Consider the following 24115-nt stretch of genomic DNA (forward strand, 5'->3'; position numbering starts at 1 on the left):
TCTTGCAGTTCCTATTTTTTCCCATATAAAATGTAAATCATCAGTCTGATACTTTGTCCTTACCAAGTGAGAAAGGCAAATAACAGTAAAATTGAAAAGCTAGTTGCAAGTAATAATACACAAACTAATGTCTCAGAAGTTCAACAGAGAAATGTACTAATCACTTCCTTGGTTGCATTTGTGTAATGCTAACATAAAAAATGAGCCTGAAAATCGTTATCATGCCTGCATTTGTATATGAATTCAGCCTGTACTTTCAGAGTCAACCTTTGTATCATCTATTTGGTACCTAAAGTGTCAAACATTTATTATGAAAGGAAAATTGAATCAGATTTTGTGTCTTATACATGAACAGATCAAATGGGTATCTATTTACCCTGCAATCCAAAGGCTTGTATAAGAATCTTATCACAGAGTTGGACAATGAGAAATGCATTTTAATATACTGTCTCATTTGACTCGGTCTTGGAAATTTTGTTTACTTACATCAAGCATGTAAATAGACAGGAATTCATTTTAATTCAGAATAGAAACTGAGAAAGTACTGGTACAGAAGTCTTGAACACATGGGGAGGAAATGTCAGAAGTTGTGTTCAAAAAAGCCTTCAGGAGCATCTGAAGCACCTGTAAGAAACATCACTGTACAGGTCCTTTCTAGTTGTACCTGCAGTACAATACTGCTTGTGTCAAACACAGCAGACAACAGATGGAGCAATGGCCCTAACCCTGAATAACAATATTTTGTTCTCTTGCCTTGAAATTTTCATTTCACAACATCACAAATGGCAATGAGAGTATTTATACTTCAATCGATGGAAGGATGGCAAGGATGGAAGGACAGAAATAAAATAATAACTAGGAAAAGTGTGTGTTGAAGATGTAAATATAAAATAAATGTTTAAGTTTTTCATTTTAGCTGAGCCAGTGCAATTCACATAACACCATGAAAGGCTGGCTTAATGTTGCACATTCCCATCACTGTCCTATAACATTTGCATTATTTGAGGCTGTGCAATCTGCTATAACTGCTTTCTTGTGTTTGCCCATTAAATCTCAGAGTCTGAAAAACTTCCATAAATTGAAAACTAAGATGTGGTTTATGCACAGGAGATCCCATTTGCAATTTATTGACACCAGGTTTGCAAACACCATAGGGATAAAAGTAATGAGAATCATGCTTGGACTTACCCAAGAACTGTATTTGACTAACAAGGTGAGCCAATTCAAAATTAAATAGTTTTTCAGGCTAAACAAAATCAATATTATTTATAGGATATGATACTAGGCCTAAAATAAACATTTCTAGCTTTTAAAAAAATAGATAAGGCTATATTGATTTACAAAACACAAGGCATTAGGCTGCTCAGATACATGGAACTGTCATGTAAAAGATCTAGGTCAAGAAGCACCAATAAAACTCTCATTCATCTCATTAGCTGAGGAGCACAGTCAAAGGTTAAGCAAGGTTAAAGTGGTCTGTCTAGCATCTGACATTCCTGCAGGATGACAAGCTGCTCTCCCCGGCCAGGTTAAATGACCATCTCAGACTGTGCAGGCAAGGCTGTGCACTCACGGCAGGGAGGCACCAGGAGCCACCATACCCATCACACCCCATCCCCAACCATGACCGACCCTCTGCTGAGCCCAGTCCAACAACAGGGCCATCACTTACACCCCCACAGCTGGAGAACTAGATCTATAGCATGTTTTGATCCAAACCACACGTGGATATGCACCAGGAGAGAAGGTAAGCCCACCTTCCTCACCCCGTTCTCTCCGCTGTGGATGTCCATGAGGAGGAGGAGCAGTGCAAGTGTCCTGCTGAAGATCAGCCATAGTGGGATGCAGCCAGGAGTTATAGAGAAAAATGGAACCTCTTCCTATGTACCAAGAAGTAGAGCAAAGATCCATCTAATAGGGGGAAAATGCTAAAAGTAAACTGCAGCAGCTTCTACAGAATAGAAGAATCCAGGATTTGAGTTCTCTTCTAGCAAACAGTAAGGATTATATTTATTCAACTTGACTGTAATACATTTCATTCACAAGAACTGATATTAGCAACACCATCTTGAAATTAAAACATTAGTGCATTTTTATGTGGTACTGGGTAGACTGTAATACGAAGAATGATGTAATACTGTAATATGAAGGATGACAAAAATTAACACAGATGAAGTGCTGGTGGAAACAGAAATTTAACAAACATCAAGTTTCAGAGTAAGAGAATATGAAGGAAAGAAAAAGAAAAATGAAGACCATGTAAACAAATATATAATAACTATAATATACACTAGTAATATTTGTGTAGCACTAGCTAGATGGGAAAAGGAAAAGGGCAACAGGAAGATTGGTCTAAAGTCAGAGATATTGTGCCCTGACTGTGGCAAAGACCTTGGAAGATACTCAAAGAGAAGAAATCTCCATGGAGATTCATGAAAGCTGCTCGTTATTATTATTTTGCATACGTATTTATACCCCTGCACAAGCCCTGAAGCCCATTCACATTTCTTGAACATCCTAGAAGGTTAAATCTACTTTAAAATGGGAAAAGCTGAATACAAGAGGTGGTTTACAATTTTCTGAAGAAGGAGGTGGGCTGTGTGCAGAGAAGCCTCACAACACTGCAACTATACCATATTGCTTCCAAATCTGTGAACTCACCTTTTCCAAAAATCTCCTGACAACATCAACCATCATGTTTCAGGTTTTGATTTCAAATATCTTCCCACTGCATTACTGTCCTAATAAAGGATTCTGGATGAGTGTCTTTATAGTCCAGAGAGGAAAAGACAGATGAGGGGACAGCAAATACCAAATTGCTTGGGTTTATTCCATGGTAACATATGCACCTAGTTTTCTGAAATAGAGTTCAGTTGGTTAGGATATAACCCATGGCCACTATTGGCAAAACCTGAGTTCCCTCATTCACTGACTTCTATAGCTGCCGAATTTACTGGACTGATTACAGCTAGCATTTGAGTTGATGATATTTTAATTGAAAATGTTCAGCTGTATTGAAGATTTTTTACTATTAGCCTTTCAGATGACAAGAGATGATGAGGTTGATGGAGTCACCAATGCAGCCAATTTTGAAGTGGGGTTTTGACTCTGAGGGTTATCATTATGGGAACCTCTAAAGTTCCTGCATGTACTACACTAGCAGAAAGTAACAAGTGCTATTGTGTTATATATTCTGTTCAAGTTTTTCACTTGGAAATAGTTATGATTGTCATCCTTGGCCAGGTTTAAACTGACATTTTTATCACAACATTCCTGGCATAGTATTGCAAGTTACTTGCTTGTGAGTAGTTATCAGCTGGCAAAAATTTAAAAAGTGGTTGGCTGATTAAAGTTATATACCAAGAGCTGTACAAGAGAACAGATAACAAAAATCAGCCAAAGACAGCAAGGATTCTTTAAATAAAATTTAGAAAACCTTTAGTGAGAAAGGAAAATTATACATGCAAAAGTCATAAATTGCACCTCTTCATTTAATATTTGATAATCAAAAAGCTAATAATTAAAACTGGGAGGGTTAGGTCGGTCAAGTTTTACAGCTGAGCGCACTCCCTGAGCATGCCCAAATCAACACTTATGAGATTAATTTAAAAGCTCTTCAAATTCTGAATCTCCAAGGTTTATGCTGCCTGTGCATTGTTTGCATAATGCAGTTTTGTACTACTAAAGCACTATAAAGGGATTATTTTCATATTCAGCATATTAAAGGTACAGCACAATTCATAGATACCGTACTGTGCTTATGCCTGAGACAGCAGGTACAGTGTCTCGCCTTCTGATTACCTATGAAGCAAATGTAGAAACATCGATGTTTTTTGGAGAGAGTGTATGCTTAGTAAAATTAATTCCCCAATGGTTTTATTAAAGTCTGCAAATTGCATTATTTTCCCATCATATTTGAAATATTGCACTTCCTTAATGCTTGCTCTAACCCATGGCATGCCATCTTCCCTGGGGTGTCTAGACATGGTGTCTTAGATTTATGTGTATGATCTCAGTGTGTTACAACATCACTCCTGACTAATGCATTATTACAATACTTACATATATTCCCAAGTGTCACTGTTTTGATTAAAAAATCACCAATCTGCATATGCACACCATCTGTGCTTCAGAGAAGCAAAACATGCAGGATAACATTTGCCTTACTCAAAATGAAATTCAGATACTAATAAAAAACAAATGGGAACCTATTTTTATGTTTTGTTTTGTAAAATAACAAAGAAAATGAATACTGTTTCTGTAAAACAATAGTCCATGCCTCTCACACTTAAAACATGAGCCTTTTTTCTTCTACACAGCAAGGAGATTTACCTTTAGTAACAACATGCAATTTGCCCTTTTAGAGATAGCAAAAAACATGGGAAGGAAATGTACTGCTGCAATGAATTTTAAAAATCTCAGCTCAGAACAGGGGAGTTTTCAGCAGAAGGGAATGTAGTCAGCAGCAAGTCCTTTCTCAGCTGAAAGCTGCAAGAATGGTTGTAAAAGATGAATGAGACCCTTGCTTACTCGGGGTGAAATGCTTTTAAAGGACAAGAATCTGCTTATCTTTGATTGATTGCTCAGTCTGATACTTTCCTTTATAAAGTTTATTGACTACAAGCCCATAAATCAAAGAAAAACAAATCACAGGTTCAATCTGGGGGGCATTGACATCCTGCCATCTTGCAGCAATAGCTTAGAAGTCACAGGGCAGGGAGAAGGAATATTGGGGACTCATGGAGACAGAAGTATCTACTGCAGATAAACTATCATTTAAAATTTTGTAAACAATTATTCATTTGCGCCTTATCACATTGTTAAGTCAAAGGAAAAATGCAGACAACCAAGCTACCTAGGTTATTATTTTGAAGTCCTTAAAGGCAGAATTTACAATTAAGAGATGTAATTCTCACTGTGCTCCTGCACATCTCTCTGGTTCTGTGAGATTACAGTCACATACCCACACAGCCCTCACCCGCTGTAAGAATGTCACATTTACAATTTAAACTATCAAAGCAAGACTCAGATTTCTTTCAGGGGGGTTTGAAGGCTTGGGAAACTCTAAATCTGTGTATGCAACACCCCATACAGTTGCACGTAAAGAAGGAACCAGCCATAGATCTTGCTCATATGGGGCATACAGTACAATATGACAGCATGATAATACAGATTAATTTGTGCCATTGACCTTGACGCACTATTCTATTGTGTATTCTCTTAGAGTCAGCACTCGGGTCACCAGAACATCTGGTGTTTAACAAAAAATCCCATTCTGAAGTGCTAAATGTGTTGAAACAAATGGTACTGTACTATCATTATACAGTGCAACCTCTCTGCTAGGGGTCTAATTTCAAGGCTACCCTGACTGAACTACATTATTATTAGGGGTTTTGTAATTCACATCTTGCCACAGTACACAAAATACCTAATTATCAAAAGTAGCCTTTTAAAACCAGGTTGTGTTCCACGTGACTGGGACTGACTGTCACTTTCTTTCCATTTTATCTTTGGAGACATCTGGAAGGGCTAAGCCTGCACAGTGCTGAACATCCTGGCCTCGACCCAGCAGAACACTTCAGCATGCACAGTATGTGTAACACAGCCCCTGTATTTCAGCAAGACATGCTTTTAGGTCATGCTTGTGCTAGAGTACCTTGCTGAAGGTATGGACTGGCTTCATCACACTGTTTGGAAATTACACAGTGCTCAGTATTGCATCTACCCCATCTTACACCCTGTTAATTCAGCTTGTGCTTGAATCTATCCTAGTGCTCATCTCTGGGAAAAGCTGACGCAGCCTTTTACAAGGAGGCTGAAGATGTGAGAAATGATTGGTAGCAAAGAGTGGCTGCTTTGTTTTACAGGAGTATTTACATGTTGTTTAACATTAAAAAAAGAGCAAAGGGTGATGACTCTGCCCAGCCTCACCATCCCTCTGACACCACTGCCATCCCCGAGCCTCCCCACCACCACTCTGCTAGCTCTGCTTCCTGCAGAGATTCTCCATGTAAACAAACATAAAGGCTATTTTTGTAGGATCCTTGGGAATCCCATAAAGCTTCCATGGGAAGGATTAAGCGTTTGCAGGGGTCTGATGGCCTTTACCTGACCTGAAGCAGATTGCAACGTCAATTAGCATTTCAGCTTTCCCTGTTAGTAAAGGATACACACAACCCAAGCTGGGCTCTTCCCACTGTGCTGTGCTTGGGCTGTGAGTCACGGTGCGCTGATTCTTCCCCGCTTCACAGATCTGCAAATTTATGTCCCAGCAAAAGAAGTATAAAATGCTACTACTCTACTTTTTCACCTAATTTTCCCTTGCTCTGCAAGCATGGGCAGAAAGGAAACATACTAGTAGGCAAGTACTATGCGTTTGACAATACCAACATTCTTTTAATAAGGTGAAAAAATCCTTGCTGTCAAAAGCATGGAGAATCGCTATAGGCGTTTATGAGCTAACACGTGCGAGTCTCAAAGCCTGACAAAGGACCAATACCTTCAGCTGTGGAGAAAAAGGAAGACAGCAAAGGTGAGCATGCAGGCATATTTAAAAGAGCAAGGGATGCACATGCTGAGCCAAGCCAAGACAGGGCAGCAGCAAGAGGCTCAAGGTCATTCAGCACAGGAAAGTTGCAGCCCAGAAAATGCCTTTGACTCACAGCAGGGCTGGAGAAGGAGGAGAAAGTATCTGTTGTGCTGTGGCTTGAACCAAGGTGAAGTAATTTCCAGTTGTTTCAAAAGAGATTTCTGCCATGAGGTCTCAGCTGATCTCCATGACAAGTTTATATATGGTCACTGAAAAAAAGAAAAAAAGTAAAAAACCCACAAACATGATACCACTCAATGAGAAGACAGCATTAAGCAATCAGTTGCCAAAGACCTAATCTCATTAACAACTTCTAAGATTTCAGCCATCAGTCTGTAGCTGGCAGCTACTGGAGAACTGAGTACAATGAAACATCTTTTAAACATTATATTTTTTCAGGCCATCTTCCTGATCTTTTATACTTGTTTGTTCTGCAGTTTCTTAGAAGTTACAACTGCTGAAGGAAGTAGAGAAAATCCAGGAAAAAAAAAATAACCTGCTCTCCTATGCAGCTTCATGCCGCTGGGTCAGTGATTAACAAAGACAAGGTCCTGCTGCAGGGAAGCTAAATGGAGTTCATTATGGACATGAAAGTTAGCAGGGCCAAAAAGGTGAGACCATAGGAAAGAGGATGAAATAAGAGTCTAACAAGTGTGGATTTTACTCCCTCGGTGCAATAAGGATAGCTTTCAACTACCAACTACTCTAAAAGAAAATCTATCTAGACAATAGTTTAAGATAGCTATTGTCCTATATACCACAATCATTTTGTTATGCATGGACTCAAGAAAATTGAAATTAAAATGTATTGCTTAAAAAATTTTGTGTTGTTCTGCAATGAGAAATCTTTGATTTGACGATTGAAATTTGGGGGTTGTACTTTTTCCTGGAAAAATTAGGAAAATGGAAGCATTTAAGTGGAGCAGAATGATGCCACTAAACCTGGATGGGGACATCTACCTCAAACCGTCACAAATCTATGAGTTTGTTAGCCATGCTTATTGCTTGAGTGCTTTGGAAATGTCAGTGCTTCCTGGGAGTGCTTCCTGGCAGCAGCAAACTGTCTGGAGAAGGAAACTACAGACAGGTTGCTCCTGTGACACTGAGAGAGCCTGGAACTACAGCCAGCAGACACTGGGGTATGAGCGGATTTTCTTGGCCCTGAAGGCTGTAAGCAATAGCCTGTCTCACTCACAGGTAATTTCTCACCACACACTGCACTGCTGGGTACCTGGGCAGCACTAAAAGGATCAGCTCTCACAGGCTGTCATATTTTCTCCCCATAACTGGCAGTGACTAATCTCTCTTTCAGTACTACTGCTTTAGGACATTTCCACTTTGATTTTACACTGGTGCTAACCCCATTGTCACTAGAGAATCTGAAGTTTTCTGCTATACCTGCCAACGTCCTGTAGGACCCAAGAGCCCATGTGGCTTCACCACAAACCTCCCACAGAGACGTCTGAGTAGGTGGCAGCCAAGTGGTGACATGAGGCACTGGCTATTACAGAAGTTGCTTGGAAATGGGGCTCACCTGCAAAAGGCATGTGATGGGGAGGCCAGAAAATCAAGTACAGCTCCAAATAAGATATCTGATTAACCTCAGAGCTATGAAAAGTAACAAATGAAAGTCTCAATGAACCTTCAGTTCACAACAGATCAAAGGCTCTTGAAGAGGAGTGGGGAGGCAAATACCTTGAACAGAACATGGATTCCAGTAACTTCAGGGTGTAACTGAAAGTTTCAGGGAAACCAGAGGATGAAATGTTCTCAGAGGTTCTTGGTTCCAGGATTGTCTGACACCTAGGAAACTGTGAAGAAAAAGAAAAATGGATAAACAGCTGATGAATAGCAATATATTACTTAGTCCCTCCGAGTAACCATGTCAAGGATCTCTGCAGAGATTAGCTCTGCCAATAATTTCACCTGCACACCAATATCTTTTTTATGTCTTTTGTCATTAGTGTTTTAATGTGGTATAAATTATTAATCATAATTCCACTTTTGCAGGGAGTGGAATTCAGACCTTTTATGAGATATTTAGGGGATGATCTGTTGTCTAAGCAACCCTTAGAATAGGCAGGACAAATCAGATGTAAGAGTAAATTAATGTGGCATTAACTTGTTTCCAACAGCTTGTTAATGGAAACAAATTCAATAAGCATCACATCCAAGAAGGGAGAAACTGCCCCCATTTGTACTGTTGTGCAAAGCAAACCTCAAAATAAAGCAAGAGGATGGACACAAAGAGCTACTTATCATGAGCCTCCCTAAACAACTGCAGTCTCAGCAGAGAAGACAGGGATGAAATAATGCACATCTGAGTAAACTAGGCAAGAATAAAGAGGAGCCAATGGGAAAAAAATGTAAACTTTTAGTAATCATTAAGAATTTTGATTAAACTTCCTAGGACTTTAAAGCCTCATTGGGGCTGGTACACTAGTGCTCTGTGATTTAAAATTTAAGTATTTGGGTGAAAAATCTGTCTTGTAATAGCAAAAAAAAATCCTAAATAAACCCAAATAATACTGAAATAACAGCAAAATAACTACCATGTTGGCATATGGTGACAATCATTTTAAGAATATTGCTAAACCATGTAAGATCTTGAAAATATCATATTTTAACTTTGCTCCCCACTGTTAGATGCTCTCAGACTTGAAGAGAAAATGAAGAACCTTATTTTGCTCACATAATAACAGTTATAAAAATAGATTAACTGTCAGTACCATGAATTAGTATCACATAAGTACAGAGGCTCAAATAATATGTTTAGGCCATAGGCAAAGGAGCAAGAACACAAAGCTTATGCTTTGACCTGGGATAGGATACCCACATCACTACTGCAGAAAAATGCTTGCCAAAAATGAGATTTGTATTTAATAATTCTGTGTGCTTTTAAAATCTGTATTTTGTTTTGTTCTACATGGAGACAGTTTTTGACATTAAACCATTACACACTAGCTACAAAAGCTGATGCTCAAGATAAAAATCTACAGCTTTTAGTTCATGCTTTCAAGGTTTTTTTTTCCTTTCCCCTCCTTTTTTTTCTTTTTTTTTTTTTTTCTTTTTTTTTTTAAAGAACCTCTGAAACTCTAAATGATAACATGTTTCAAGTAGCTGTTCCTTTCCTGGAGTTGAACAAAATTGAAAAGATCAAAGTTAGTGCAATCTTGTTCAAAGGTGAAGAGGTGAAATCTTATGTGTGCTGGAGGATCAGAGCAAAGAAAAACGTACAATGCTTAGTGTGCGACACCTGAAGCCCACTTTCATCAAGGTCACTCATTTTCATCTGAATTCAGAATGTATTTCATTTAATGGTAAAATAAGGAACAGCATAGGATTATCTTGGTTACAAAGAAGAGAAGCCCTTGCTCAACACGAAAAAGTAAACATCACAAATAGGTGAAAATGGTCAATTTTTTTTAGAATTACTAAGTTCACCACATTAATTTCTGTATTCGTTCTTTAAGCGACATTTATATAATTGAGTAAGATGAAGCCATTACACTCAAAATGTTTCAAGAATCATACCACTGTTGATAGTTTCTGTTGAATTTCTTGAAAAAAACATTGTGTTTTGAAGAGGGCTGCAGAGAGGGACATCTAAAAAGGGTATGTTTTTTTCCATAAATCTTCATGTGACTGATGTGCCCTGACATAATGCATCACAATGAAATACAGCTGCCAAAAAAGAACTTCAAATTAAGCCCTTTTCTAGAGAAAGAAAAAAAAAGTGATAAGAAAATAGGTACCTTTTCAGCAAAAGCTTTTAAAGCTTTAAAAGCATGGCAAGTAAAAAAGTTCTCTCAATTTTGTCTAAGTAACTAGAAGCTAAATGGGGAGAAAAGGGTGTGAAAAATAATGCTCCAGCCTCTGTGAGAATTGGAGACATACTGAACACAAGTCACTCTTACACAGGAGGAAAAGATGATTTTAATGTTCTTGTCCTGCCTTGTCATTTTCAAACACATGGAAGATTCACTTTCAAATTATTGGGAAATGTGTCACATTATGCTAATAATGCTAGTGTAAGAATGTTTTTAGCATAAACATGGACTTTGCCATGGCAAAGTGGCCACATTCAGAAGCTGAAGTGAGTCACATTTAAATTGTTTCTTTTTGGCCATGCAGAGTTTCTTTTGCATTATTGCTATAATTCCTAAATTCCCAAAAGCAATTTGCTGCCCAAAAGCAATAAGCATTATGTAAATACTGTCTGTTACAGGTCAGACCCTGACCTGAAAATCAGGCCTTCTCAGGAGTACTATAAAAGTCTTTCATATGCAGCCCTGATAGGAGCTGGCCCACAGAGCCAAAAGCCCCTTTGTCAAGGATTCGCTCAGCACAATCACACCTAAATTCCTCCTTTTGTTCTCTTTCAACATCAACCCTCATAGAAAATCTTCTAGAAGTCTTGTCTTCCAGTGGTAGGGACAGAAAATGAATTGCTGAAAGCAGAGCATGTTGCAGAGGCTGGGGTTTGCAGACTGGGCATGAACTGAGGTTCAGGGACAGAAGAGACAAAGGTGACAAGACACATGAAAGGAATTTAAGAAAACTCATGCAGGCTACCTCCAGCATCATATTTGTGCATGATTAGAGTGGATGCAGCTGAACCTGACACCAAATTACTGCTTTATGCTAGATGAGAACTCACGGCATCCAAGCTTCAATACCTCCCATATTAAAACATTTCTAATGGTTCTCCTCTTGGCTACATATACTCCACCTCCATCTATCACAAAGCATGATCTAAAACACACATAGGCAGGTCCCAAAGGGTGGACATAACATATTAGTTCACACGTTTTAGCACAGGGAGAGTAGAGAAATGAAGCTTTCATCGTTTCTTTTCTGTGTTTCAGGCCACCATTTCTTATTTCACATTTGGGGTGCAGAAAGAATTGATCTATTGTCGTCCGCTGTTGTCAAACTCCTGCAATTAATCTGAGGAGATAACTGTGAAAGTGCTGCAGGTAGACTAAATCACTTGATGTCAGGGAACCTCTGCACATTTTATAAGCAATGTTACATTGACGTAAAACACACATCACACGCAGAATGCAACGGCTGACTTGCAAAGAGAGATGGTGCCAACTGTGTGTCTTTATGCTTGAATTTGCTCTTGCATTTTGGTAGCATGTAGACAGCTCTATTTGCTGCTTTGAAAGGGTTGAGCTGGGATTTCAGACTTCTTCTGAAGCGCTCCACACAACTGACTTCAGGTATTTCTTTAACCAAGAATTTCTGCAGTGCTCAGATGCTTCCAGCAAATATTCAAAGCTCCCCTACACACCAGTCACGAACATTGTGTTGCCAGCACAAAGATGGGCTTTAGTCACTGAAGAGCATGCTGCCAGTGCTGTGTTCTGAGGCCCAGCCTCTGCTTCCACAGGACTGTGCCATCCATCCACACAAGGGAAAACACGGGGCCCGTCGCTGCCTCTGGCGCCCGCGACAGTCTCACAAGGTGGGGTAATAGATCAGGTGTATCAGACTGTTATTGTTCCTGGCTGTATTTGTATTTGTTATGGACTATAAACCCTGATGATCCCATGAAGGGCTGTGACCATGAATCCCAATTGGCTGAGCAGTGCTATTTCATGGAGGGACAAGTCCGGCAGTAATGAATTCAGTCAACATAATGATTTCGGTTTCACTGCACTGCTCTGCTTCCTGGGAATCTGCAGAAGATGAGTGACTGTGTCACAATCATAAATTCAGGCACACACAATGCTGAAACTTCTTATAGAGCTTTAAGTCCCTGTGAAATGTCAGACTAATAAATATGATGATCGTATTTGCTATTTGGCAAAAGTATTAATTAACCTGGAAAAGTTAATAAAAATATATTCCCCGAAATTATGCAGCAGAGAAAATATTTTTTCTTATTCATGGTTATATGAATGCAAAATGCCATGGGTTCTTCATCTTTAATACCTAAGGGATTTTTAAGCATATTGCTTCCATAAAACTTGGTTCATCAGTACAGTACACAGCCCAGATATGCATATTTAATTACTTTGAAAGTAATTTACTTGTACAGATGGTGGCATTAGAAGGTCTTACTTCCATTTAAATTACTTCTATTTGAAAAATAATGTTATTTTGCTATGAATCTTGAGTGAAGAATTCACTCTTATTACAGATGAATTATACTTTTCAATTGTAATTAATCTGTGACTAATCTAATACTGCCCAGATAAACATTTTCTCTCCAGTTTTACAAATCAAAGAATTCCCTTTCCAGAAGGTTGATCTATTAGTATTTTATATCCAAACCTGCAGACAGGGGAGGGGACCCCAATCTGCTCTTGGGGCACATGAATAAAGAGCCACAGAAGAGTTTGTTGAACATCCATGAGACTTCCCAAGGCAGAGATGTTACAAAATTGTTTGCATCTTTCTGTAAGATTAAGCAGGGATTAAAGCAAAAGGGTGCACTTCAGGAAAATACCTACCAGGCATAAGATTTCAGGAAAACAGTGACTCAATGGGCATGTGTGGACTTTGGAGGAAGCTTTAATGGGCAAGGATCCAAAATATTTCGGGCAGCAAGCCCTCACAGCGGTGCAGGTAGCAGGCCCACACCTTTGCCATTTCTGTACCCCCTGTACCACCCAAACAACAGCAATTCCCAGGAGCAGGCAGGCAGCAGAGGCAGGGAAAGCTAGCAGCACATTGCATTACCTCTTACATGCTTCCTGGGAAATTATGTCTGCTTCTTCAAGTGAGATTGTTTTCTTGAACAGCTCTGTAAAAGGTCTACATGTGTTTGTTAGGCTTTCTTCAGTGAGCGCCCATCTTCATTCAAGCAGTGGCTCTCTCAAAGGGGGCTGATGTGGTTGCCATGGTTAGCTTTCATTTTTTATTGAACACTGAATGGCCAGAACCCACATAAAGGGCTCCCAAGTGGTCCTAAAATGTGCTCTGCCTTTCCTTTCTGCCATCTCTCTTCAGGACAAAACAATTTTTTGACAGTTGATCTAATTTTGCAGGCTTATCTAGAATAGGCATATTTGTCCCCTCTATCTATGTAACTTTAACATTGTGATCTGGATTTAATGCTGCAAACCCTGTGGACCTACTTCATAGAGTTGGAAAGCACCTAAATTTCCCAGAGAGATTTTTGGGGAACTGGAGATGATGGGTGAGCTGAGCCACAGTAAAACTGACATGTTTTTTGTCACTTTAAAATTAGGAAGAAGGGGAAATGTCAAAGGGGAAATTTCATAATCTTGACCAGCAATGCTGTACAACCTAAGCTGGATTACACCATCTGGAGTGCAGAGGTTTTGCCCAGGGAGGGCAACCAGGGTGCCAGAAGAGAGAAAAAGAGCAGGACACATCACTCCATGAATACATCTGCTCCCGCTTTAGCAAAGGAGCTGTGGTGCTCTGTGTCTGGCATTCAGCTTGCTGACTGCTTTTCTTTTTAATTATCCTAATTAGGAAAAACTTTACCTCCTTTGGCTTTCATATATTTACACTTACACAGAATTTCCAATAGCATCTTTTTCCTAGGAAATCTAAGCTCATTTGCTTTCACTGAGTTTAAAATGCATCAAGGTCACATCTTTTCCATTTTGAATTTTTGTTCCTTCAAACTGTCTGTGGCTGCTGCATCTCCAAGCAGATACCCAGAATTCGTATTATCCTAGCCACTGCTTCAGACTCCACCTGCCAGGCTGCACCAAGCTGTGCCCACAGACTTGCACCCTTGCATTCCTGTGCAACAAATGCTTGGAGCAGGGAAACGCTCCTGGGCTTCTCATTCCCAACCCTTCAGCAATGCTTTGCTCCAAGGGATTTCTCACCAAGTGTTCTTTCTTCAAGGGAATGGATCCTTACTTGTCCTCACCCCTTCCTAGGAAGGGTGACCCCACAGCCTCCTGCCATCCCACTCCTCCAGCCACACTGGCTGTAACCCTTCAAAGACCCCCTGGAAGCCACATGCCAAACCTCAGCAGTGGATCCAGGTGTGCCTGGTTAGCAGGTGGTGCTGAACAAGCTGGAGAAGTCAAGGATAGCCTTTGTCTATAGCTGGAGGGAGCAGAGATTGCAAGTGATAGTCCTGTAGAAGTATAGTAATAAGAGAAGGTGAGTCAGGAATTGGGAGAAGATGGAGAGTACATAGATGCAAACTGAAGGATGGCTGTGGCTCAGCTGATCTCAATTACAGTATTTCTCAGTTTAAGTATGCCATTTTAAAGCATGGAAATTCAAGGCTCCAGTTTGTATTTTATGACACAGAGCCAAAAGCCCAAAACAGAAGAAGCATCTTAACAGTTCTGTTCCTTATTTTCATACAAATTCACACACTTGTAGTCATACGCATATAAAGTCAGCCTTAAACACAAGATCCATGGTAGGTTTTTCAACAAAATAATCCTTTAGACACTGATAAATCAAGCAACAATGACACTGGGATATCATAGCATCACTAAAAATGTCACCACAGTTAACAAGCCTGCTTGCTTCAACAAAAAATATTGGTGAATAATCATCCGTCAGTTAGCAACGCTAAAAAAAACATGCCTGGTGTTCCTTGCCTAAAAATGATGGGAGTGGAAACATTGTTTTCTTGCCAGGTTATTTTCATTTCAGGAAGAGAAATAACCAGGGGAAACATGGAGAGAAGAATAAATAACAAGAAGCAGTATGAGGGGAAGAAATCCTTCATAATTATGCCAGTGCCTCTGCCTTTCTCACTATCAGGTTCCTCCATGTAGCACACTGTGCCAAGGCACTCACACGCCGGGCATCCTCCAGATGAATCAACAGTGGCACACGGCCTGGAGCGCACATCAGAGGCACAGAGGAGGTGTTTGATACCGTATTCATGAACAAATCGGAGACAAGAGCTTGGTAGGGTTTTTTTTTGGATGAGAAGGAGTAAAGAAAATAAGATTGTATGCCAGCTTGGGAGGCAAAACATCTCATTATCTTTTTTAAATCTGTATTAACCACAGACTCAGTTCTGCTTCATCCTCTAAGTAGTAAATTAAAACAGCACACATGCAATCTGTAGATTTGCTCCTTTACCCATCACTCAGAAAATATAACATGAAAGACTGTCTGCATTAATCCAAGCTCCTGCATCTGTCCTGATGCTGCACACTGGGGCAGAGGGCCTGAACTGGGGCACTGTGCTGCCTGCAGCACATGGAGGGAGCCCCAGGTGCCACCAGGCAAGCACGGCCAAGTATCATCATCCCAGCCAAGCACAGAACTCCTCCCTAATATGGGAAAATACTCCATTTTTGGCAATCTCACCATAGTAATTTCTTATTTTACTTTGCAAAGAAAAATCAACTGATTATGTCCACAAGCCACCAGGTATGACTACAAGCTATAACCTCCCAGTTGCCTGGCAACTTCCCTGAAACCAACCCACAAAGATTTCACTTTGGTTCAAAAGCATTGCTGATGAAATACAAAACCTGTTTCCAAACTATGCTGATGAAACCTTAACAGCTCTTAAGATAAGTTTTCTCACCAATAAACATCTGCTCAACAGGAGGTGACAGAAAAAGGACTTCTAGGGCCCAGCATCACAAGCTGACACAGAGAGAGAGCTCAAAGGCTCAAGTTCTAAGCCCAAGAACAGAATTAATCTACTGCATGTTCAGCCCCTTCTACCAAACGTTATCAGCACAATTGTGTTCTACTGGTGAAAAGTGGATGTCAGGCCAAAAACTTGATTGTGTCCCTCACCTTTTAAGTAATCCCCATTCATAGGCAGGGCCTTGCACCCAGCTTCCTTCTAGCTGCAAAGTCTCCCCTGTAAACACTCTTTTTTTCCTCTTCTATTTTTCCTCATCTAAAATAGAAAAACCAGATATGGCAACCATTAATTAAGTAAACAATAAACTTAGTGTCAGCCAAGGGAGAAGACAGAAGCTGAGGAGCGGCAGACAAGACACTCCAGCACATCTCCAGTGGAATAAATGAGACTTTTCCGCAATTGAACTGTGGCTCATACAAGAGCCTCACAAAGAACCAAAATTACCATGTTTCAAATATTCCACTGGTAAAGAGTTTGATCAACAAGTCATTTGGCACATAGAATATTATATTTGCACATATATTGTCACGTGTATCAGAGACAGAAATTTTTATGCTAAGATGGGTGTGTGGGAGAGCTCCAGAGGTGGAATGAACACTTCAAGCTTGCCCTTTGTGGCTCTTGTTTCCCAGCCTACACCCTTGCAGCAACCGAGAGCTTGAAACAAAACCAGAGCCTCCCGCTAGGGTGAAGAGTGAAATGCAAACACTTTCCTATGCCAGACTCTGAAGAACACGACTAAAAGACACTTTACTTACATGAAAACATTTCCCAGTGCCCCAAATACATATTTTCCCAATTAAAGGCTGACATTAGACTTCAGAGATTGGCTGTGTGTTTTAGGGGATTTAAGGCCTGGGTGGACTTAAACATGGACAGTGAACCAAAACTGATTGACTTCCTACATCAGACCACTGGTTGAGTGGGACACATCCTTACATCCTTTAGAAAAACACAAAGTTTTGATTGGCATTCCACCAGTCTCAAAAGGCATCCTTTTCTGTGCCTACCTACCTTCACTCTCAAAAACATGTGATGTACTCAAATTGTAATTTTCCTGATTTTTACCTCAATTATCTGGGGGGTTTATATGCATTTTGGCTTCATCCTCAGCCATGTTACGAGTCTTCAGGTAGTGGGCATCTTCACTATATCTAGTTATTTATTCATCCAGTTCCTTGCTGTTACTTTATCATATTTTTTACTGCAGATTCAAGTATGTTCTATCTAGTTTCATCACAGGAAAAATATGCTTTTATTTTTGAGGGGAGGGGAGTGGGGCGGATGCGTGGGCTTAGTTAAAAAACTCACTCAAACTCCAACACTGTCAGTGATATGAAAATGAATTGTTAGATAAAAGATGTTTTCCCCCTTGTGTTTCTCAAATGATTAAAAAGGCTTACAGCAAGAGAAGGATGCAAATTTCAGGAGGAGTAAATGGCTGTGTGGTTCAGGTAATGGATGTGCTTGGGTATGTGTGCAGGGGGGCACCTGGGGGTGTATTTGCCTTGTTTGTGCATACATGGACTTTTTGAATGTTATAGTACTATGGACAAACTGCAGAAGCCCTAAACAAACTTTGAAAGCTTAAAATGCAGTAAATTATGGGGTCTGGAAAAACAGAAAATAATCATTAATGGTAACTAAGATTGATTTTATACTTGAATTGAGTGCTCTACCCCAAAGAAGTTTTCACTAAAAAAAATCACCTGATGTTTACTGGATTATTTATTGTACCTTTATCTATATTACATATGCCCGTATAAAAAATGAGCTATTATTTTTAGGTCTTATAAATATATACATTAAATCATGAATCACACACAGGTCTGTATGCAGCATGTCTCTGTGACAGTCACTATTTTTCTTGTACAAAATGTCTGTAAGATGCCTAGCCAGAGACTGCTTCTGCTGGCTAAAAAATAATCAGTTGCAGAAAGCTCAAACTTCTGTCAACTGTATGAAATGAGAAGGCAGAGGGCTATGCCCCTCAGTATTTTTATTACACGGATCAGAAAAACAAATTTCAAGAATTAACAGTGCAAATTTTTAAATATGCCAGAGCATGGCAATTCTAAGCCCTGTTACAAGTTACAGCAAGGGAAAGGTGTTGCTTTCAGATTTGGAAATGCCTGCTACAGTCTAACCTCTTTGTCAACATGTTTGCAGTTTTGCAACATCCATTTCTAAGTGAATTACCTTATGAAGGAAACCAAAAGGCAGGAAACTAAAGAAATAGGGGTCAAATTCCTTCTGTGAGATCTACCTTGTAAAATTATCCAGAATGTAATAATACCATGTTATTGACTTAAGCACAGTTCCCTGTGACATGCTGCAGCTGACCTGTAATTTTTATCCTACATGTTGCCAGCACTATTAAAATGACACTTGTGAATGTAAATTAAGCTCACAAAGGGGACAGATTGTATGATTCTGGTTTCTCTCAGATGCCTGTAGGCTATCACAGGTTCCATATGTGAAGTAATTATGTTCACTGAAGGAAAGAATAAATGCTGTCAAATTGTGTACTGAGAGAGAAAGCAGCTATTATATTGCAGTAGTCACTGGAGCATTGCCTTAGAAAGTGAAAAGATGTATAAGAAAATAATAAAAAAGAAAAACTGGAGCAGAGCTATATTAAATATAACCTTTAAATGAGAATCTGCTTTTGAATACATATTACACAAAGCTAATATCTCACAAATAAAAGCATTTTACCTTTTTAATCACATTTTCTTTCTCACATCTAGAAGGGCACAGGGCAGAATATTTATTGGAGGGGTAAAGGACATGTGGAGCATCTTTCAGCTTTCTGTGCTTCCTCAGGAAGAAAAGCCCTCCAAGGTCCCAGAGATGCTGTCCCCATCTCCTACCCCACCACAAACCTTCTACTGTAGGAGCTGTGCAGTGGGCAGCCTTCCTCCCCAGCAGGCAGATGTGTCCCACCCTCAGCCCTGCCTTCCCACCCATCCATCTCTTATGACCAGCTTCAAACCTCCGCCTGCCCCAGGCCCAAGCAAGGGCACTCAGGTGGGGCAGGAGCACTTCTGAAGACACCCTGCTCTGCAGCACCAAACCTTGGCAGCACAGGCTGCAGCAGGCTTGGAGGAGGTGAGGCTTCTACCATGGAAGCCAACACAGCTGCTAAAAGGAAAGGCAACACTCCCATCACCTCCACAGCTGCAGTGTGGTCCTGCTCTCCTGCACCTGGGGAGATGAGCCTATATTTAGACCAGCGAGGTTATCAGTGAACCAGCACAAGAGGGGAGAGAATACTAAGCTGGGAAAATAGCCTTTTAAAGCCTTTCATTTAGCAGGAACCAAGGACAACAGAAGCAGGGAAAACTGAGTGCTTGTGTGGGTTTGGATTTTCATCCAGAAATGAAACAAGGAAAGAAAGGAGGTTAGGATGCTCTAGAAACAAAAGACAAACAGAAAGGCACATTTTCTTACAGGGGTGTAACTATGGATGTAGAGGTCATGAAGGAGCCCAGAACACAGAAAAACAGAAGACTGAACTCCTCCCTATGTTTTTACTGCTTACTAGAGTAGCATCACAAAGTTTGGCACGCTGGAGCTTCCCACGGCAATGGAAAGGGGGAATTTCTGCAGCGTCCCACTATTGCTAGCTCTGGATCTCTGCAGCCTCAAGCCTAACAGGGTGTAAAAAGTAACCAAGGGGGAATAACTTCCCAACACAGCTGCCCCCCACCCTGCCCAGGGTGTGCTGTTGTTACCTGCACGCCTGTCAGTAACCTGGCTGCCTTACCAGCAGCTCGTGCTCAGGCTACAGCTGGCTGCTGTGCAGTGCTGAGGAGCAGAGCTGGCTGCAGATGGCACAGCACAGGTATTGGCAACTGAGCATCCTCTGTGCCCAGAGAGGGGCCTGTCTGTGGCTGAGTTTGTCTGTGCTCACCTGATACCCAAAAGCTGGTATGCCCAGGAGACCAAACCTTTCACACTGCTCTCTGATGTGGAGGCAGCTCTTGGGGATGCAAGGCACCCGTTGGAGCAGAGGAGATGCCTGGAAGTTCTCAATTCCTCCTCCCACTCCCAAAGCCACTATCTGCTCCTCGACAACATGGAATGAAAGCAGTCACACTCGGTCTACAGGGTCCTTTTCTAAACGGGTGATTTTCCTGGTTGTCACCATGAGGTAATTTGGGTAACTAGCTTATATCCAAGGACCTGTCCTGATTCTGGACAATTATTTTACAGGCAATGTGGTCATCTGCCTTGACCAACAGCTCTCCCTGGAGTCCCTGGCCAGGGCTTCACTGCCCATCAAATCCTCATGTGCATGTGAGCAGTAACAAGACATTAGGTAATGGCATGGGTTTGTCTCATCAAAGCCACAGCTTGCAGCAAACCATTCTGTGTGTGCAACATCACATTTCTGCTTCTGGTAAATTAGAAACTGTGGCACTATTTTTTTTTTTTTTTTGAGGTTTCTTAGCATAAAAAATCTGACACACAGCTTTTGCAGACTCTCCATGGAAGCCATTTTACTAGCTGCATATTGCATTTAGTGGAGTTGTTCAGCACACTCTGCTCTGAACCCTGTACAATTGCCCTTGTTTGTTTCTGGGCACACACATCTCCATTACTGAAGGAAAGGGCTGCCAGGCTGCCCCACACACTGCCACCATCAGGCACAGCACAGCTCACATGTCTCTACCTAAACTCTCTCTACATGTTAAAATATGAGGCTTACACCTGAATTGCCCATCAGGACCAGGGCCTGGCACATCCTGTCCCTGCTCATCCTCTGTGTGCCCAGGAGCAGGATAACAGCCTGCCCCAGCCCTGCTCTGTGTTCACCTTGACTGAAAGGGCTCCAAATCTCTCGGGTTTCTCTACACCCAGCACTGTGAAGAAAGAAAACATGATCCCATCTCCTTATTTTGGTCATTGCTTTTCCACTTCTGTTTCATATCCTGGCCAGCTACCTCACTCATACCAACACCCTCCTCTGCAGCACCAAACCTCGGGGATCCTCAGCAAAACCAGCTAATTGCCTCGTGTCTGAGGCCATCTTGGTAACAAAAGGGCTGCAACACAGCCCAGAGAAGTGTCCAGATGCAGATATCAATGCAGAGCAAACTCTTCCACCCCATGCACCAGACCCACCTCACGGTTCACTGCTCTGAGTAGTGGAGAAGAGACAAGAGGAGACCTCCCTGAGCAGAGCACAGCTTGAGCACCAGCACAGGGCTGTGGGAGGAAGTCCCAGCCATACCCCCAGGACAGTTACCTGTGGGAACAGAGCCCTGTGCCCCTCCATGCTGCCAGCCTGCAGCACAGCTCCCCAAGCCTCCAGCCCCAGTACACACACACCCTGCCACAGAAACCCTCCCAGGAGAGTTTTCTGGGGAGAGGGTGCTCATGCACAAATGAACCATCTCATTGTGCAGCCCATTAACACCAGCTGGTCACGGCTGGGTGGGCAGTGCAACGGGCAGACAGACAGCCTGCCTGCTTCCAATTAAACACAGGAGCAGTCACACAACACACTACTGCAACTTCTTGAATAAAAACCCCTTTGAAATCAACTACCATTTCCTAAGCAGCTGAAAACTATTAAACAACTGTTTGCAGGGTAGCTCATGTCATAGGTGGGAGGCTGAATTGTAATGTAGAAATGAGAGGGTTTTTTCTGGTTGGCAGCACTGACAGCAGCTATAATGTATGACTCTTTCAGATGCAGCGTGGCAGAAGCAGAGTGAGGATCATCCAGTGCTATTCACTAGAGAAATTGTTACATATAGAGAGAAGGCAGAATCAAGGATCTCAGGATCGTGGCAGGAAGGAGGGGCAGGGAGGAAAAAAAGGAAAGATGTGGTTTGCTTTTACAGTTTTAATAAGGATTTGTGGGGTAATGTTGTGTAAAGGTAATACAGCTGGATCTTTAATAATAATAACTAGAACCAACTCTCCATGTTAACTGACCTTTAAATATTATTGTCCCTTTCAGTTTACAAAAAAGACATTCACTTCATGAAAGATGTTACTCAACTCTGTATAAAGATCCAATAGGCTAAAATATGCTAAACTGACATTTAGAATCATCTCATAACACTTTTTTATGATAACTCGTATTCTCCCCATGTGTCTTGAATGTGAGGGTTTGGGTTCTTTTTTCTGAAGTATTTTGAAACCATTTCAAATAATAGGCAGATACTGCCTGGACATTCAGGCTGTCTGTAATGATAGTAGGACCTTTCTCAACAGCTGAATAATTACTTCCTTATTATGCTCAAGGCAAGTTGAAATCACATGCCCTGCTCAAGATTTAAACCTCCATCACACAGGTAAAGGAAGCATTCAGACTGACATTTTACATACGTAAGTGCCTTTTCTACAATATTGAAAGCATCTATGGTGTCTTGCCCTGATAATCTGTGAAATCAAGACAACTGGGAGCACCAGAAGAAGACCCACACTTTGTTGGGGGGCAAAGGCAGATGTATTGATTCTGCCTATGTTGCAGCCGTTTCCCAGGTCCTGTTTCAGACACAGCCATGCAGAATCTGGCCACTGCTTAGGGCAGCACCATGTCCTGTGTGCTGGAGGCCTGGCTGCTGCCCCAGGGGCTGTGTGTGCAGCCCTGTGCCCTGACACCCCACCTGCTGCCCCAGATCCACAGCAGCTCAGCACTCCTCCCCTTCCAGCTCTGATTTTCCTACACTGGTGAGACAATTCTGGCCTCCAGGTCCTCTGTCCCCTGCCACATACTCCAAGCACACCTCCAAATGTATTGGGCATCATAACCCCTGTTTGAGAAAACAAGAAACAAACATTTCTCATTCCTTCTTGTTCCTGTCATGCATAAGAGAAAGAAGTTCAAGTTCTGACACCCTTAAACCTGACAGGAAGCAGGAGTCACCAAGCAACAATAAAGACATAAGCCATCCTTGATTTTTCTAAATTCTGGATTTTCTTACCCTGCATTTTCCACTCCAGGGACTTTCCTCCCCTGGTTACCACACGTTTATAGCTCAGCTACCTCAGATCTGGTGGGAAATGGGACCTTTTCCCCAGGCATCCTTCAGTGCCAAGAGGAGGGAAAATCAGCAGATTACCAGTGTGCCAAGAATGTGGCTAAGTAAAGACATGGTAAAGTAACACATGATAGTAAACACCATCCAGCAATCCACTTGGCATTCGTGGTTATGGTATTTCATAATGCAACAAGAAGGACTGGTCATTAATGGGACAAAAGACTGCTAAATGATTAAAAGGAACACATACACCATTAGCAAAGAGCTGAAATAGAAGCTACTAAGAAAACCAATGTCTTATGAGAATTTTAGTATTCTGTGATTTCAGCAAAAGAAGCAAAGATAGAAGAGACAACTTATGTCATACGTGGAAGAAGGTTAACTTCTGTAAACAAAATGTATAATATTTTCTAAAAACACATTCTAGATACATAGATACAATGTTCATAGGATGTGTTTTGGCGAGCTCTTCCTTCACAATATTTTAAACATTAGCAATTAAAGGAGACAGACCTGATTTTTACTTTGATACTGCAGTTCATTTCAATTAAGCTAGCAGCAAAGTACATGCAAAATCTAAACAGAAGACTTCAATAAAATGCTTGAGATAATCATAGCATATCTAGCTCATGTAGAGTTCCACTGTGGAAACACACATTACTTATCAGTTTTGCATCTTCCAATTAATTTTAAAAAGAGTATTACCTCTTTTCTTATTTCAATATTTGTTTAGTGAGTACTGGTAAGTCCTAGGTCAGATATTTTGCACTAAACAGCAACAAAACAACTAATTATCTTAGAAATCCACAGTGATAAGAAAACTGCACAGTAAATATGTCATAACCAGGCAACAGCAGAAGGTAAGTTTTTATTTCAACTGTGGCTTGCACAAGTTGGTAAATGTTTTCTGGCAGGTGTCCTTCAAATTCCAAAAATAATGCATCTATTTTATGG

The 24115-nt window shown here is 41.0% G+C and overlaps 1 protein-coding gene across 9 annotated transcripts in view; it reads right to left on the minus strand.

Annotated features, from left to right (window-relative positions):
* Positions 1-24115, minus strand: part of PTBP2 (polypyrimidine tract binding protein 2) — a 242079-nt gene that overhangs the window by 146605 nt on the left and 71359 nt on the right. For all 9 annotated transcript variants that reach the window (XR_009114814.1, XR_009114815.1, XR_009114816.1 and 6 more), the window contains exons 18-19: positions 8285-8400; positions 6663-6798 (exon numbers count right to left, since the gene is read on the minus strand). The gene's annotated coding sequence lies outside the window, so the exon portion shown is untranslated. The remainder of the gene's footprint in view (positions 1-6662; positions 6799-8284; positions 8401-24115) is intronic.

This window comes from Melospiza georgiana, chromosome 9 (assembly GCF_028018845.1).
Source record: "Melospiza georgiana isolate bMelGeo1 chromosome 9, bMelGeo1.pri, whole genome shotgun sequence".
Lineage (NCBI taxonomy): Eukaryota > Metazoa > Chordata > Aves > Passeriformes > Passerellidae > Melospiza > Melospiza georgiana.